The sequence below is a fragment of the Juglans microcarpa x Juglans regia genome, chromosome 6D (genome assembly GCF_004785595.1).
Source record: "Juglans microcarpa x Juglans regia isolate MS1-56 chromosome 6D, Jm3101_v1.0, whole genome shotgun sequence".
In the NCBI taxonomy this organism is placed as follows: domain Eukaryota; kingdom Viridiplantae; phylum Streptophyta; class Magnoliopsida; order Fagales; family Juglandaceae; genus Juglans; species Juglans microcarpa x Juglans regia.
Window position 1 is genome coordinate 26,185,414 of NC_054604.1, and position 15,378 is coordinate 26,200,791.

The following is a 15,378-nucleotide window of genomic DNA, read 5'->3' on the forward strand; positions in this document are numbered from 1 at the left end:
AGTGAATCCATCTCAGATTACTTCACAAGAGTTCTGATGGTGGTGAATCAATTGAAGAGGCTTGGAGAAAAATTAGAAGATGTTCATGTTGTTGACAAAATTCTCCGCTTTCTCAACTTCAAATTTGACCGTACAGTTGTAGCCATTGATGAATCTAAAGATTTGGAGATCATGCCCATTGATGAATTAAATGGATCCTTACGGGCTCATGAAGAAAGGATGAACCGAGGCAAGCAAGAGCAAGTGGAGCAAACCTTGCAAGCAAGGCTTTCCTTGAAAGATAAAGGAGAAGCTTCTGAAAATGGTAGAAGAGACCAAGAACGTGGAAGAGGTCGAGGCCATGGAGGAGGATGTGGTTGTGGAAGAGGAAAAGTAGAGCAAAGTTTTTATCAAGAGGGAAGAAATCAAAATTCTTCAAGAGGTTGTGGAAGAGGAAGAGGAAGAGGAAGAGGAAGAGGCAATCATGAGGTAAAGAATGACAAAAGTCAAATTGAATGTTATTCTTGTAGAAAATATGGGCATTATTCTTATGTTAGATGGAGGGGCGCCCACGTGGGGCTGACCTCTCCTTAACTGCAGTGTAAAGCATGCGTTACTACCATTCAATTTGACAATTGAAGGCTGGCCTTTAAGGCCAGCAGTGTATAGGAGGACTATATATAGTCATCCTTAATTGGTTTTTGGAACTATTTGAAATACATAAAAGTTATCTCTCTTTTTGTTCTCTTTTGATAAGATATTTAAGCTATGGATTTGTTAAGTGCTACTCTAATTTTATACTACGTAGTACACTTTGCCACTAAGAGGAAACGCTTGTGATTTGTCAATCTGGAGAAACTTGTGGAGCAATTTTGGAAGCTGAGCTTGAGGTATTTTTCCACTGTGTTTTCTAACATGGGAGTTTCAAACCAAGAAAGTAGAAGATGAGACAAAGCTCATTTTGCACAAGTAAGATGTTGAGGAGCCCGTATTATTCCTCGTGCTTAATGAAGAACACAATGGTGAGAAGAATACGCGGTATCTAGATAATGGAGCTAGCAACCACATGACGGGCGATAGAAGCAAATTTGTGGAACTTGACACCAAAGTGATGGGCCATGTATGCTTCGGTGATGAATCAAAGGTGGAGATTAAAGGCAAAGGTACAATTTTGTTTGAGGCAAAGAATGGGAGCCATAAGATTCTTCCTAATGTTTATTACATTCCTAAGATGAAAAATAATTTTTGAGTATTAGGCAACTTATGGAGAATGGTTGCAAAATAAACATGGAAGATCGTTTTCTTTGGCTTAGAGATAAAGAAGGGAACCTTATTGCTAAGTCTTCTGTGACAAGAAATCGAATGTTTTTGTTGAATATGAAGACTAACGAAGCCATGTGCTTAAAGACCTGTATTAAAGATCCATCATGGATTTGGTATATGAGATATGGGCATCTTAATTTTGGAGGGCTTAGAGATTTGGGAGCAAAGAGGATGGTGAAAGGTATTCCATTGATTGATCATCCTGATCATTTATGTGAAGATTGTTTACTAGGGAAGCATTCAAGAAAGAGCTTTCCCAAGTAATCCAATTCAAGAGCTACCGAGCCGCTTCAACTTATACATGCAGATGTTTGTGGTCTAATCAAGCCTCCATCTCTTGGTAAAAGTTCTTATTTCTTGCTCTTTATTGATGATTATTCACGAAAAACGTGGGTTTATTTTTTGAAGAAAAAGTGAGGCTTTTGAGGCATTCAAAAGGTTCAAAGCTCGTGTTGAAAAAAAAAGTGGCTATGAAATCAAATCTCTAAGAATCGAGAGAGGTGATGAGTTCACTTCCAAAGAATTCAAGGTTTTTTGTGAGACACATGGAATTCGTCGTCCCTTGACCGTTCCTAGATCGCCACAACAAAATGGAGTTGTTGAAAGGAAGGATCGAACAATTCTCAATATGGCAAAGACCATGTTGAAAAGCAAGTCGATGCCAAAAGAGTTTTGGGCTGAAGCGGTTGCATGTGCAGTTTACATCTCTAACCGCTCACCTACCAAAAGTTTGAAGGATGTGACACCACAAGAAGCATGGAATGGATGGAAGCTAAATGTGACACACTTGCGAGTTTTTGGGTCTATTGCCTATATTCAAGTTCCAGAGCAAGAGAGATCAAAGCTTGATGATCGGAATATGAAGGTTGTGTTTATCGGCTATGATGAGAACTCAAAAGGCTATTAGTTCTTCAATCCAAGCAACAACAAAGTCATTATTAGTAGATATGTTGAATTTGAAGAAGATGCAACATGGGATTGGAGTACAAAAAATGAAACTGCTTATGATTTTCTCCCCTATTTTGATGAAGAAACTTCAACACAAGAAGCCCAAGATGAAATTGTATCTCCAACGATGCCAACATCATCCTCAATAGCATCATCATCCTCTTCATCTAGCTCAAGTGAAGGTCCTAAAAAATATCAAAGCATTGAGGATTTCTATGAAGAAACCGAAAGCTTAGAAGATGAGAATTTATTAAGCTTATACTCTAGTGATGAGCTTTTGAATATTGAAGAAGCTATGAAAGATAAAAAAAAAAAAATGGATACAAGCCATGGAGGAAGAAATTCAAGCCATTAAGAAGAACGACACTTGGGAGCTAGCCTCACTTCCAAGTGGTAATCAAGTAATTGGAGTCAAATGGGTGTATAAAGTCAAGAAGAATTCCAAGGGTGAAGTGAAAAGATACAAAGCAAGACTTGTTGTAAAGGGCTACAAGCAAAAACATGGCTTTGACTATGAAGAAATTGTTGCTCCCGTTGCTCGTTTAGAGACAATTCGACTACTACTATCACTTGCAGCCCAAAATCAATGGAAGATCCATCAAATGGATGTTAAGTCCGCATTTTTGAATGGTTATCTTGAGGAAGAGGTTTATATTGAACAGCCTCCCGGTTTTGTTATTGAAGGTTATGAAGATAAAGTGCTTAGGCTTAAAAATGCCTTATATGGATTAAAGCAAGCTCCAAGAGTTTGGAATAGCCATCTTGATAAGTATTTTAAAAAGAATGGTTTCACTAGATGCATTCATGAATATGCACTCTATGTGAAAAAGGAACATGAAGATTTATTATTTGTTTGTGTCTATGTGGATGATCTTATATTCACAGGAAACAATCAAATGATTTTTGAAAGTTTTAAGAAGACTATGGCTCAAGAGTTTGAGATGAGTGATATGGGACTCATGTCTTATTATTTGGGAATTGAAGTTAAGCAAATGAAGGATGAGATTTTCATTTCGCAAGAAGCCTATACAAAGGAAGTGCTAAAGAAGTTCAAGATGTTGGATTGTAATCCTGTTAATACACCTATGGAGTGTGAAGTTAAACTTTCAAAACAGGAGAAAGTTGATCCAACATTGTTCAAAAGTCTCGTGGGAAGCTTGAGATACTTGAGTTGTATTAGACCTAAAATTGTTTTTTAAATTGGACTTGTGAGTCGCTTTACGGAAAATCCATCTGAAACACACATGAAGGTAGCCAAGAGGATCCTTCGTTATCTTAAAGGTACTCTTGATTATGGAATTTTTTACTCTGCTTCAAATAAGTTCAAGTTAATGGGCTATTGTGATAGTGATTATGCTGGAGATATTGATGATAGGAAGAGTACTACTGGGTTTTTTTTTTCTTGGGAAATAATGTAATTTCCTGGTGTTCTAAGAAACAACCCATAGTCACTCTTTCAACTTGTGAAGCTGAGTACGTTGCTGTTACTACTTGTGCTTGTCATGGAATTTGGTTAAAGATATTATTGAAGGAACTCCATTTTGAGGAAAGTGAAGCTACCAAGATCATGATGGACAATAAGTCAGCTATTGCTCTAGCAAAGAACCTCGGGTTTCATGATCGAAGCAAGCATATTGAGACAAAGTATCATTTTATTCGTTAATGCATTGAGAATAGGTACGTGGAGGTAGAGTATGTGAAGTCACTTGACCAAGCTACTGATATGTTTACAAAGCCTCTCAAATATGATACATTTCAGAAGTTGAGGATGATGATCGGTGTTGGAAAGATGTCAAGTTTAAGGGGAGAGTGTTGAAGATTAAACTTGATTTATTGCAAGAGGCCACAATTTATTAAGTTGATCATTTACAAGATATGTACAAACTAGAAAAAGTTTCCTTTCATTGTACCTAGGTGTGTATTGTCTAGTAAATTTGAATGGCCATAAATGTCATTAATTTAATTTCCAGAATTTTCTTTTGGTTTTATATGTTGATGTACTAAAACAATATTTGATGTAAGTAGAAAAACAGAGTATCGACGTATAGAGTGCTTCTTTCCTCTTTTATTGTTTTGTCTCTATCTTGATTCCAACAACCTCGACGTCGTCGCCAGTTCTCCGTTGGAGCCCCATTCTCCTCCACGCCTGGCCCAGCAACCCAAGGCCTTCCCTTTCTCCCTTGCTTTGTTCGCGACCCACGTCTACTACTAGATGATTATTGGTATTCTTAGGACTTCATTATTCTTAATGAAATAGTTATCTTGGTTTCAACTAATTTTTCAACTCTAAAAATGAGGAAAAAAATGTAGCTGTTGTTGTTCCTCTTGTTATCTTAAACTCTTTCATTCTTAGCTTTTCTAGATTCAAATTGATTTTGCCTTCTATTAATCAAGATTATATACCAACGGTGTTTGATAACTTCATTGCAAATGTGGTAGTTGAAGGCACCACTGTCAACTTAGGTCTCTGGGGCACGACTGGTGTAATTTCTTTGATGCTTATAATCGCGCATTTAGCTTCATCATTTATCTGCTGTGTTTTTTTTATTGTGTCTTGAATTGATCCTTGAGTTTGCACATATAGATTTGTTTTTGCTATTAAATAGGTTGGCAAAATGGGCATGTTTGTTAATTTTTCATCTGTGTTCATTAAAATTCATAGGGCAAGAGGATTACAATAGATTAAGACCATTGAGCTAAAGAGGGGCAGATGTCTTTGTATTAGCTTTCTCATTAGTAGTGGCATTCATCTTTTTTGTTATGTTGACTAACTAAATTCTGTAATTAATGTGGTTTATAATGCACAAATAAATCTCTGTGATGATGATAAGCACTATTTGGCTGATCACCCTGGATTGATGCTTGTGACAACTACACAGGTGTGCTTTTTTCCCCATCAGTTGCTCTCTATACCTTGATGGTAATGTTTGGTTCCATTCATGGTAATGGTTTTCATATAATTAGGGTGTCGAACTCTCTAAACAGATTGGTGCTACATATTATATAGAATGCAGCTCAAGAACTCAGCAGGTATGAATGCTCTAACTCCTTCAATTTTGTTGGTGATGAGGACTGGTGAGCCACTTCTAAAACCTTGAACTTTGATATTATTGTTGTTGCTCTTCTTCTTCTATTGCTGCTCATAATATATACCTGCAGTGGTACTACAATCTTTATGTGTATGGTTTTGTATTATTGCTATATGAATTACGTTTTTTGTCATACTCTTCATGTTTTCACTTTCCTTGCTTGATAGATGGGTTGTGTGGTGCTGTATAGATGCTTGAATTACGTTTTGTATTGTTGCAATTTTCTTGCTTTTAACTCAGTCCTATATGCAATCAAAGATGCTATCAAGCTTTTAATACTACATTACTCATCTGGTATTACTGCATATGCTTATGCAGTTGAGGATATGTCAGAAGGATCGGTTGTACAAGTATACTTTAGGCCAATGAATTTGTAGGAAGTTGATTATCCACACTTCTGATGGTAAGTTTCTTGTATTATCTCTAATTTTGTTTACCTCAATTTTTAGAAAACTTGGTTTTATTTTTTGTTGAACTTTTGTTTTTCTTTTGGCAATATATTCTTGAACTATACAAAATATACTTGTTTATTATGGCAATGCCTTCCACTTTCCTTTTTAGCTAATGTGTTCCCTCCCTCATCCTCTCTTTCTCAGCTTCCTCCCAGTGCAGTTACATCTATTATTCTTGAACAAGCTGTGGTTTACTCTCATTGAGGTTGAGAGTACATTGAAATTTCATATTTTGTCTCTGATAATTGGACCTATTATCAATAATGATATCTTTGATTAGACAATCTCTTAGGATCATATCATTCTTTTTCCCATTGTGTTGACAAGAATGTTGCCTGTTGGTATGGTGCATGAAGACATGTCTGCTAACATCTTATTTATATATGAATATGAAACGAATGGTCAGTTTAATGCAGATTGTGAACTATTCTTTACTCCCTATTTTTTTTTTCCTCTTCTGTTGATTTCACTAGCACTATTGTTACAATTGCTATGGATAATTTCTTTGGATCCGCAAAGCCTATGCCTCTTTTGCCATTATCATAGAGATCAATTGTTTAGGTTGGAAAAAAAAAATTACAAAAACTTAATACTAAGAATTCTTATTTCTGTGCCCTCAAGGTGCTTAGGAATTGCTTAATCACTTATTCAATCCTAGTTTATATTGGAGAGTTGATAGAATTGAAGATGTTGTAAGTTGCTTAAAATGGACTAATTATAAAGATGTTTGGATTTTGAAGTTATTTTTCTCTGTCCTGGGCGAATACATTTTTCTTTTGGACTTCTGTGAATATAATGCATCTAATATTGTTAACTCTTAGGGGTTGGCCCAAGTGGTAAGGTCTTGGCCTTGGAAATTATCCTCTTCAAGTCAAAGGTTTGAATCATTGGATGGAAACAATTTTTATTATTTATTGTTCATTATTATGTTCTCCATAGATAGAACATGCTATGGCGATTGAATAATTTCAATTCGATAAAGCCCATTGCTTATGCCCTTGGTTGCAATGTCAGCCTATAAGATGTAAGTCACATGGTGTATGGCGTTTTTTTATCTGAAGGTTTGGGGAGGATTATGCAATATCACCTATTAAGATGATTTTGATTTGATCACAAACTAAAAATTTATGCTAGGACCATCTGTACGAGGTCTGATGTCTATATATTGTTTACTTTTCCTATTTTCTTGTTTGTTGCTGTATATTTATTATAATTTCTTCCCTATTTTTTTCTTGTATTTCAGAATGGTGTTCTTTACAGGGATGTGTCTCCTCTGATGTTTTAATGTTGAATCAAATAGGATATACACAGGTTGGTGCTTTATTATGCTAAATTGTCTTCATTGATATCTATATTCAAGTCATGGATTTAACTTTCAGTCACCTAGAAAGGGGTGGAATACATACATGGATAATAATATATAAACTCGTTTTTGCTTGTGATGGTTTAGGCAGTACTTGATTTTGTTCTTTTCTCTTTTAAAGACTTGCTTGACTGTAATTGATTTAGAAGAGTTGAAGTAACGATGGTACTCTTAACACTCCCAAATACTGCTTCGTGCTGCATCCATTAGCAATCATTTCTGGATGTTTTATAGCTATAATTCATTAAGAAATCAAGGGAAGAATGTTGAAAACTTGAAGAACCTGAGAAAGAAAAGAACTTGCTGCTGTTCTGGTTTTCTGTTGCCTGAAAATATTTCTTCCATTCATGTTTATTGTGAATAAGAGTGCCTACATATCATTTTCCTATGCTCTCATTGATCTGTTCTATGGCTGTGAGTGAATGCAGATTATGATTTCTGACTTTATATTACTGTGTTGTCACGTCTGTCTGCTATCCACTTCATCCCTCATTTCTAGTTACAAAGTATGCTTTCATTAAAATCTAGGTGATATGGCAAAGAGGTCTCTTTTGTATTTTTTGCTTAGGAGATCATTTTCCGTTTTTGTGCATTTGTTTTTTTTAATTTTTGGAAAAACATTTTCTGGCGATTAAAATTCGTCGGAAATAAATAAACTTTTTATTGGCGATCTTTTATCCCCACAGAACCTCTATTTCGCCGCATAAAATTTTTTCCTAGCGATTTATTGACAATGCAAAAAGGATTTTGCAGCGAAATGGGCGCGACAGTTGGAGACCTTTTTTCTAGCGCCTACTTCCTTATTTGCGACAGAGATGGAAACATTAAAATTTTCTTTTTCATCCACAATAACCGACGCAAAAGTTTTTTCATTCCCATTGATTCCTTCCTATCAATTTCCAAAGGAAATAAAAAAATTACTACTTGGAAACTTTTCATTTTTTTAAAAGAAATGGACTATAACCCAATAATATGCCAAGTCATGCCACACGGACCATTTTGCAAAGAATTCATGGAAGGGTCTGTTTTGAGGAGTGTAACAAGTATGAGCGTAAGAATATTTGAATAGTGGGAAAGAGTCAAGCTGACATCAATTAGGGCAATTTCCAAGGGTAGTGACGTTTAAAGCATTCGCAGCAAATAAAGTTGAAGTTGTTTCCTCAACTCTACATATGCCTACATACATACTAACGATCAGCTTATGCCAGAGGTGTCCTTGTATATGATCAGAATCATTTCCTAAAATTTGTCAGCCTTATAACCTCAAATCTGATAATAATCATTTTCCAAACTATGTGCATTCTATAACTTTGTATATGATACAATCATTTTTAAAAGCCTGCAGAATCAATACCTTTAAATATTATTAAAAAAAAAGTCTTTTCTTAAAGTCTCTAAATCTATAATTTAGATTTGATCAAAACTCACATCCTAATGGTTGCAGACTCAATAACTTCATATTTAAACAAACTTGCATACTAAGTCTTGTGAAATTTTAATTGTATTTGCAAGTGCACGAACTGTATCGATATATAGTTTAGCAAGAACGAGGTCGAAACCATAGAGACTTCAAAAACGTAGGAAACCAATCAAATATAAACCACATAAATTCTAAACTAGTTTAAAAAGATGAGTTGTAAAATAAAATAAGAAATTAAGAACTAAACAATAAATTAATCAAGGCAAGAAATAATTAATTTAATAAACTAATCACAATAAAAAGAACTAAAATAAGCCTATTTTAGTTGTAATTAAACATAACTGTAAAGCTGAAAGCAACTCCAATTATTCTTCAATCCCAGATAACCCTATTTTTCCCTCTTCCCCTTTCATTCAGCGTGCCCTTGTCTCTTGTGCCCTTTATCTCCCTGGTGTGCGGCGTCCCACTGTCGGTAGCATTCATCAAGACGCATGATGTTATTCTATATTTAGATCGCCCGGTAGCTATTGTTGTAGGCAAACTCGATGAGTGGGACGTGGCTTTAACATGGACCTTTAGAGCCTGTTTGAATACTAAGAATATTTTAAAATATTTGTAAATAGTAGTAAAATAGTAAGAGATTTGAGAATAGTTGTGTTCCCAAACGGTCCCTTAAAGTCCAACACACACGCTCTTAGTATGTCGTCCAGCATCTGAATTGTCCTTTCCAATTGTCTGTTGGTCTGGAGATGGTATGCAATATTGAACCTTAGCTGAGTGTCCATTGCCGTTTGCAAACTTCTCAAAAAATGAGATGTGCACCTCGAGTCTCGATCTAACACTATGGTCTTGGACACTCCGTGAAGTCTAGCTATGTCCCTTATATACAGTTGAATTTACAACTTATTCAAAGTGTCCATCGTACTAATAGGTAGAAAGTGGGCAATCTTAGTCAATCTATCCACAATTATCAAAATCACATCCTTACCACAGGGGTTTGGGGTAATCCGACCACAAAGCCCATAATTATGTCCTCCCGCTTCCACTCTATAATGGGTAAGGGTTTAAATTCTCGGATGATCTCTGTTTCTTGACCTTTACTCTCCTAGACGTTGCACACTTCTTGATGAAGTGAGTGATATCTCGATTTATTCCTTCCCACCAAAAACCCTTCTTGAGATCTCGATACATCTTTGTGGCTCCAAGATGTATTGAATATGGCAAGGAATGAGCTTAAGCTAGTATTCTTTCTAGAATTCCCTAATTAGCCAAAACTACTCTTTGCCCTTAATATAAGAAGGTTCCATTCTCGCCCAACTACAATGCAAAGGTCCTTTCCATCTTTGGACTCTTTGCCGAATCTTTAGTAGCTTTGGATCCTTCCTTTATTGACTTTTAAGTTAATCGAAGTCACTCAGTCTCAATTCGTGCATCGCGGTTAGAATTTCCTCCTGTGGTGAGTCCTTCACTAACAATTACCTCATTCCTTCAAGAAGTGAGCTCACATATGTTGAACGTCCTACATCCTTAGACCTAGACTTACGACTTAGCGTATCTATTACTAAATTAGCTTTTCCTTAGTGGTATTTGACCTCACAACAATAGTCGCTTATAGTCTCCAGTCATCTTTATTGTCTCATGCATCTCAGGTAAGGAGATGCCTCATACTTGATGATCCATGTATTTTTCACACGCTTCTCCAAACAAGTAATGTCGTCAAATCTTCAAGGCAAACACCACAACTACTAACGACATATCATGAGTGGGGTAGTTCTTCTTGTGGTCCTTCAATTACCTAGATGCATAAGCCACTACCCTTCCTTCTTGGATCAGGACACATCTTAGTCCATATTTAGATGTTTCAAAATATACCACGAATGGTTTGTGGGGCACCAGTAATGCTAAAATAGGGGTTGTGGTTAACCTTCTCTTTAGTTCTTCGAAGCTCTGTTATAGCAACCATCTTCCTATGATGATCCAATGGAGTCTCTTACTAAACTCAAGCAAACTGGTTCGGTGGAAGATTATAAAACCAGTTTTGAGGGTTTGTACAATAGACTCAAAGGGCTGTATGAGGGCTATAAATTGAGTTGTAGTCTCAGTGGTTTGAGGGACGAGATAAGCTGCCGGTGCATATGCTCACAATAACCAAAAAACCCCCACACATCCCTAACTCCAGCTTCCATAACCACCAAAATAACCAACAAAAAGCCATTATACCAGTCCATAAAATCAAACCACAACAAATGAAAGACCATAGAGATAAGGGTCTTTGTTACTATTGTGATTCCAAGTGGAATATGGGTCGTAAGTGCCAACAACCCAAGCTTTTCCTCATTGAGGAGATTGAGGATGATCCAAGTGATTCTTGATGGTGGAAAAAGTGGCAGATGGAGGGGAGATGCTGGATTTTGTTACAAATTCAGTGCAACCAAAAATATCATTAGATGCTTTAATTGTCTCAGTCAACCCTAGAACTATAAGGGTTAAGGGTAGAGTTCAGAACCTAGAGGTGGTCGTTTTAATCGACTTGGGCAGCACCCGTAATTTCATAAACCCTTTTGTGATTAAAAAGGGAGAAATTCTAGTGGACAGTGGCAAAATAATTAAGGTAAAAGTGGCCAATGGAGGGATAATTTTGAGTGAGGGAAGTTGTGCCTCGTTACGAGTGAGGGTGCAAGGAACTGCCTTTGTCACTGAAGCATTTGTGTTGGTGTTAGTAGGTTGTGATATGGTGTTGGGAGTGCTATGGCTGCATGAGTTGGATTCCATCCTTTGGAATTCTAGGGAACTCTTTATGAAGTTTAACTATAACAGCAAGGTGATAGAATTGCAGGGCTTGTGTCCAGCCAATTTGATTGAAGAAGGCAATTTGAACAAAAACAATAAATTGGAGAAAAATGGAGTATTGTTACAGTTAGTGGAAGCGAAGGAAAGTCAAGAACCAAAACTAGAATTACAACCAGTTGTCCAGAAGTCGCTAAACAAATTCCAAGTAGTTTTTGGGGAACCAAAAGGCCTACGTCCCATAAGAACCCATGATCACAACATTATCCTACAACTAAACACTCAGCCCATTTCAGTCCGACCCTATCGATATCCTTATTTTCAAAAGGATGAGATAGAAAAAATTATGAAGGAGCTGCTGTCCTCAGGGGTAATAAGGCTGAGTCAAAGTCCCTATTCATCACCAGTGTTGTTAGTGAGAAAGGCAGATGCGACATTGTTCACGTGTGTGGACTATAGGTCCTTGAACAAAGTAACAATTAAGGACAAGCTTCATATCCCTGTGGTGGAGGAATTATTGGATGAATTGGGCGGTTCTAGACTATTTTCAAAACTGGACTTGTGGTCTGGGTACCACCAAAGAACGGTCAAATTTGAAGATATTCCAAAAACGGCTTTTAGTACTCATGAAGGGCACTATGAGTTCCTAGTTATGCCTTTTGGGTTAACAAACGCTCCTAGCACTTTTCAAAGTCTCATGAATGAGGTTTTCAGACCATACTTGAGAAAACTCATACTAGTTTTTTTCGATGATATTTTGGTTTATAGTGCTAACTTGGATGATCATCTCAGGCATTTACAGCTAACCTTAGAGGTCTTACAGTAGCATAGCCTACTGGCTAAGAATTCTAAATTTAGGTTTGAGGTTTCAGAGGTGTCTTATCTTGGCCATGTGATATTAACTGGAGGTGTGAGGGCAGATTCAGATAAGCTGGTTGCTATAACAGATTGGCCATTTCCAACTTCGTTGAAGTCATTGAGGGGGTTCCTAGGATTGATAGAATATTATCGTCGATTCATAGAGAGGTATGGAAGCATAGCTGCCCCTTAGACTCAACTGCTCAAAAAAATTAGTTTGCTTAGAATGAGGAGGCAAAGGAAGCTTTTCAGCTTCTCAGAAAGGCAGTTAGTCAACCCTCTGTGTTGGCTCTCCCAATTTTTCCTTCCCTTCATGATAGAATGTGATGCTTCAGGAGGAGCCATTAGAACAATTTTGATGCAAAAGAACAGGCCCATAGCCTTTTACAGCCAGGCTTTAAAGGGCAAAATCCTAAATCTGTCCATATATGAAAAAGAGCTTTATGCACTGGTTATGGCAATGCAAAAGTGGAGACTGTACTTGTTGGGCCACCCCTTTGTGGTGAGGACCAATCACCAAAGTCTAAAATATCTGTTAGAGCAGAAAGTGGGAAATCCTATGCAGCAAAAATGGACCTCGAAGTTGCTGGGGTATGATATGTTGGTGGAGTACAAGAAAGGCCAGGAAAACAAGGCAGCAGATGCCTTGTTTAGGAGAGGAAATGGAGAAGAGCAAAGAGTGGAAGCCACCCATGTTGTCATTTTCTTACAAACATTGGATTGGATAGAAGAGATTAAGGAAGGGTATAAGAAGGATCCTAAAGTGATGGAATTGGTGGAAAGATTTGAGAGAGGTGATTTACCTCAGAGCTACTCAGTAAGGGAAGGCCTGCTTTTTTACAAGCAGAGACTAGTAATGGCAGAGGATGTGGCCTTTAAACAAAAACTATTATAGCTTGTGCATTCTAGTGCTATGAAGGGACACTCAGGTATGATAAGACCCTACACAGGCTTAGAAGAGATTTTTATTGGGAGGGTATGAAGAAAACTGTGAAGTAGTACATCAAAAACTGTTAAATCTGCCAGAGTGTTCAAATTGATCAGACAAAGCCGAGTGGCCTACTTTAGCCCCTTCCAATCCCTTCTCAACCATGGACCCAAATCTCTATGGATTTCATAGAGGGTTTACCAACCTCACATGGTTTTAATAGCCTATAGGTAGTTGTTGATAGGTTTACAAAATACATCCACTTTGTTCCTATAACCCACCCTTATACTACCAAAACTATAGCCCAACTTTTTACCAAACACATCCTAAAACTGCATGGACTACCCAACTCTATAATGTCTGATCGTGACAGTACTTTTACAAGCCCCTTCTGGCAGGAGTTGTTCAAGTCCGTCCTAGGGAGCGCAGTTAGCCTTCAGCACTGCATACCATCCATAGTCAGGAGGGCAGACTGAGCCTGTGAACAAGTGTGTGGAGAACTTTCTCAGGTGCTATGATGGTGACAAACCCCGTGATTGGTCCCAATGAGTGCCCTTAGCCGAGTGGTGGGACAACACTACCCAACATTCATATATTTGAATCACACCTTTTCAAGCATTATACGGGTGTGAACCTCCCAAGTTAATCAGTTACATACCAGGCCTATCTAAAGTGGAGGCAGTTGAAGAAAATTTACAAACAAGGGAACACATAAACAGCTTACTCAAGCACAATATTCAAAAGGCCCAGAATCGCATGAAGAATTATTATGACTTGAAAAGAAAAGAGCAAGAGTTTGAAGTGGGAGATATCGTTTACCTACGCCTACAACCCTATAGGCAGATGAGTGTGGCTCATCGCAGAAGCCTCAAGCTCTCTCCATGTTTTTATGGTCCTTTCCCATCATCTAGTAAGTGGGATCCGTGGCTTATAAGCTTCTACTCCCTCCAACCTCGACAATACACCTAGTGTTCCATGTGTCACAGTTGAAAAAAACTTTGGGACAAAGGCATGTGTACTTACCTACACTTCAACCCACGGATGGAAACCTTAAGCTTGAACTTGAAAAGATCCTCCATCGCAAGATTTAGAAACACCACAATCAACCCTTGACCGAATGTTTGGTGTAATGGCAAGGTCAAAATGCAGAAGACGCATCATGGGAAGCTTATAAAGAACTAAAGCCATCTTACCCGCACCTTGTGGGCAAGGTGCTCTGATGGGGGAAGCTTTGTCACACTTCCAAGGAGGAACACGAAGAACTCGGGACTTTCAGAAGAAATTTGGAGGATTGAAGTGCCCTAGGTGTTGTGGGTTATGTTTTGCATCTTTCAGGTGGGGTCATGGGCCAAGTCGTGGGCCTTCTTTGAAAGATGTTGGGTTGTTTTAAGTAGAAGTAGGGCCCATTTGCAGTAAGTGGTTATGGCCTTACAGCCGAGTTATCTTTTATTGTAATTGTCGCTTCCTGTATTAAGCAGTGTCATTTTTAGCTTTAATCTTCTAGAAGGAATTTAGTTTGTTACATCTGTTGTGTCAGACCTATTTGGGTGGAATGTCTGCACCCTTGACACTTTATGCAAAATCATATGAGAAGTTTGTTATTCCTTCCCTACATTCTCTCTCTCTCTCTCTCTTCTCTACTCTATCAAAGGAGGTTCTCAACCTCTAAGTGAGCCAATTATCATTTACAGACCACCATTTTACAGATAAAAACTTATACACTGAGAACTATAGTGTTACAGTTTGCTCTAATCCAACTATGTTCATTGACTGGCTACGATCGAGAAGAACTTCTTGTGTTAAAGACGATAGACGATTAGGAATCATCGATCATAATGGAGAATGAGAAGTTGAGATTTCAATTTCAGTCCAACTTTTAGTCTTTTAATATACTATTTATCATGAAGTTAATGATTATTTTAACAAATTATTCTAACAAATAGGTTAATTAAAATGACTAAACTCAATACAAAATGGTACTGTAAAATACATTATGATGATGATTAACGCCCTCCTATTTTAGCACGAATGAATTATAATGAATAAATCACTAAATCACAAAAAAAAAAATTCATTTTTGTCAATTATATTCTAGTTTATATTCTAGGAGAATGTTACAAAGATTTCCAAAGGTTATAGTCCAGCATAGAGGTCGAATGGCCAATGTAGTTGCCCATTGTTTGGCAAGACATTCATGGCATATTGATGATCTAGTGATTTGGTGAGACTCT

At 37.3% G+C, this 15,378-nt stretch overlaps 1 long non-coding RNA gene across 1 annotated transcript; it reads left to right on the forward strand.

Moving 5' to 3' along the window:
* The first annotated feature begins 5,290 nt into the window (after nucleotides 1-5,290).
* On the forward strand, nucleotides 5,291-12,466 carry LOC121235194. The gene is made up of 3 exons (XR_005934530.1): nucleotides 5,291-5,742; nucleotides 7,035-7,102; nucleotides 12,454-12,466. It is a non-coding gene; the product is annotated as an uncharacterized LOC121235194 (long non-coding RNA).
* The last annotated feature ends 2,912 nt before the right edge of the window (nucleotides 12,467-15,378 follow it).